Raw genomic sequence first — 3788 nt, forward strand, 5'->3', positions numbered from 1 at the left:
ATTAGACTATTACTTGGTCTTAAAATTTATTTCAATAATGGTTTGATGAATTAGAACAAGACCTTGATTTGATTATCGTTGGCTCATTAATAAATTTTGAATTTTATTCTCAAGCACTGAATTTATTCAAATTTATTTACTACACATATTTACATGGTTCGAAATTGTAATATAAAGATGTAAAGCAATACATCTAGAGAAAAATTTATTATTAGAATGAAAATATTATCATTCTACTAAAATAGAAATACTCTAAAGAATCTGAGATATATTTAAACTCAAAGACGCTCTGTATGCACCAAGAGCTAATCGAACCTTGTTAAGTTTCAAAGATATTCGTACCAACGGTTATCATGTAAAAACACACTATGAGAACGGAACTGAATACATTTATATTACCTCTAATGAATGTGGAAGGAAACGCATTTTAGAGAAATTTATGAGTCAATCTAGTGGACTGTACCTCACTACGATTCGGATCATTGAATCTTATACTGTCACCAACAGTGAAATGTGGGACACTGACTCATACAGGCTTTGGCATGACCGCCTAGGGCACCCCGGTCGTGACATGATGATCCGTATTTTGTCGAACTCATATGGGCATCCCTTCTTTCGAGTGAAAAATGAAATGGGACAAAAATCATTCACACTGCACGTAGTACTGCTCAAATACAGTCATTGCCTTCTGAAGTACCAGAAGCACTACCACCCTCCCATTATGTCCCCATTGACTATTTCAAAGGCACATCACTCGTTTTGCAAAGCCTGCTCTTTAGCAAAAACATGATTGAGACCTTCCTATGCTAAAGATACAAAACAAAACATTCCATTCTTACAAAGGATACAAAGAGATATTTGTGGACCTATCCATCCAGGATACGGACCATTCAAGTACTTTATGGTTCTGGTGGATGTTTCGACAATCTGGTCACATGTCGCTTTATTCTCCACAAGAATTTCTGCAAAACTCCTAGCACAGATTATACGTTTAAGGGCTCACCACCCTGATCACCCTATCAAGTCTATAAGACTTGATAACGCTGGAGACTTTACATCAAAAGCATTTGATGATTATTGCATGTCTATTGGATCGATGTGGAGCATCCTGTACCCTATGTGCATACACAAAATGGTCTCGCATAAGCCACCATCGAAAGGCTACAGATGGTGGCTAGGGCATTGGTTATGCTCACCAACCTGCCTATATCTGTCTGGGGTTATGCAATATTGCACGCAGCTTTACTTATTCATTTCAGACCCACTGCTAGCCAACCATTTTCTGCGTACCAGTTGGTAATTGGATATGAGCCTGACATTTCACACTTACGCATATTTGGTTGTGCAGTATATGTGCCTGTTGCGCCCCCACAGCGCACTAAAATGGGTTCTCAGAGACGATTAAGTATTTATGTTGGATACGAATCTCCAACAATTACCTGCTTTTTGGAACCCTTGACAGGCAATCTCTTTACCGCTAGATTTGTGGATTGTCACTTTGATGAGACAGTCTTCCCGTCGTTAGGGGGAGATAGGAAAAAAGATTTTACAAGGGAACGACAGGAATTGTCGTGGTTTATCGCCACTTTGTCTCATTTTGATCCCCGCATTTCACAAAGTGAAAGTGAAGTGAAAAGAATAATCGATCTTCCAAACGTAGCAGATTCGATGCCTGATGAGTTTACTGATATCGCAAAAGTGACGAGATCACATATACCAGCTGCAAATGTGCCTGCAAGGTTAAAAGTCCCCAAAAAGGGGCACGGTGCCGCAGATAGAGGCACTGCAACCGCACTTAGTGGAGGTGTGGCTGAGGCAGTGGCTCCCCAAGGAAGAGGGGGAGGCTACTTGGTTCGATTGACACTCACCCAAGGAAGAAGAGGGTGAGTAAGGCACAAACCAATCATCAATGTATAGAATCCCTCTCATGAGATTGTCTCTGATTATAGTTATGTCCATAAATCAATACTGGAGAACGCTCCGATGTTAAAAATGATTCCAGAGAACAAAGAAATCTCATAGGATTATGAGAGTGCATATAAGTTGATAGAATGATCTTCCATACACATTGATGATATATACTGTTGCTCAAGGAATCATAGAGCACGATGATATCGAACCACGGTCTAAATGGAAAGAAACAATCCAGGCAGAATTAGATTCTCTGACAAAGAGATAGGTATTTGGTTCGGTAGTACTCGACCAGACATTGCATTCTCAGTGAACTTGTTAGCTAGATTTAGCTCAGCGCCAACGCAGCGTCACTGAAATGGTATCAAGAACATTTTCCGATACCTAAAAGGAACCATTGACTTGGGACTGTTCTTTCCCTACAGAGAGACAAGAGGGACCGCAGACGGAACTGCAATCCCTGAAGGAAATATTGATGGCAAAAGCACGACTCACTACATCAAAACGCCAAATAACTTTTTGGTTGGTTTTGCTGATGCTGGGTACCTCTCTGACCCACATAAAGATCGTTCCCAAACTGGTTATGTATCTACCATTGGGAACAGGGCGATATCTTGGAGATCAACCAAGCAAACTCTTGTGGATACCTCCTCGAACCACTTAGAGATCATTGCTCTACATGAGGCGGTCCGTGAGTGTGTATGGTTAAGAGCTATCATCACACATATTCGAGGGACTAGTGGTTTGAGTTCTACCACTGACGAGCCTACTTGCATTTATGAAGATAATGCAGCTTGTATCGAACAGATGAAGCTAGGATATATCAAGGGTGATAATACAAAACACATATCGCCAAAGTTTTTCTACAATCAGCAACAACAGGCCATTCTCAAGATTCAAGTGAATCAAGTAAGGTCTGAGGAGAATGTGGAAGATTTGTTCACCAAATCATTGCCTAAGGCCATATTTGAGAAACATGTGAAAAGCATAGGAATGCGATGACTTTCCAAGCTCCCCTGATTAATGTAAGTATTAGGGGGAGGTGTAGAAGTCAGGGGGAGTCTAACACACACATGTCATACTCAAATGTAAAAGGTGCGTTGTGCTCTTTTCCTTCGACCAAGGTGTATTTTTTGTCCCACAGGGTTTTTATTGTTACTTGGCAAGGTTTTTAGTGAGGCAACAACTCATGCACCATTTAGTCTTTGACTTGGCACCAGGGGAAGTGTTAAAGGAAAAGTATATTATGTGTCTTCGTCAAACCAACTGACGGAGAGGGAATCAAGGAATCAGTGATTACCATCAATAAGCACAATTACGGATCAATTAGCGTTTAATGTCATCATTGTAATTGTTTTTTCCATTGTAATTCTCTCCCTATATAAAGGGGCTATGAAATGAAATGAGTAAACTAATTCCAATTGTCATTTTTACTTTAACACAGGAAAGATTATTTGATTTCCCTTCCGATGTTTGGTTGGTGTAGGAAAGGAAAGTAAAAATATATCAATGTTTCAATAATACCCTTCTATTTTAAAATAAAAACAATCTGGAATGAATTTTCAACACTACCAAGGGTACTCAAGCAATTAATGCTAGGGTATTATTGTCCAAAATTATTGCAATTAATGCTAAGAAATTGGATGGGAAACTCAATCCCATAAAGTTTGAGCGGAATGAGTTTACCCCAACTTTCCCCTATATTAGGAAAGTATTTCCGGATTTTGTGGTTACCAAACAAAGGAAATTAATAACTTTTATTTCTCAAGTCCTCAAATCCGTGAAACAAACGAGGCCTAAAAATAAGACTTACAGGAATTGAAATTACATCGATGTCTTCCTCTTTGAAACCATTTGGCTTTGCCCCTCGTTCTTTG

The sequence above is a fragment of the Rosa chinensis genome, chromosome 3 (assembly GCF_002994745.2).
Source record: "Rosa chinensis cultivar Old Blush chromosome 3, RchiOBHm-V2, whole genome shotgun sequence".
Taxonomy (NCBI): Eukaryota; Viridiplantae; Streptophyta; class Magnoliopsida; order Rosales; family Rosaceae; genus Rosa; species Rosa chinensis.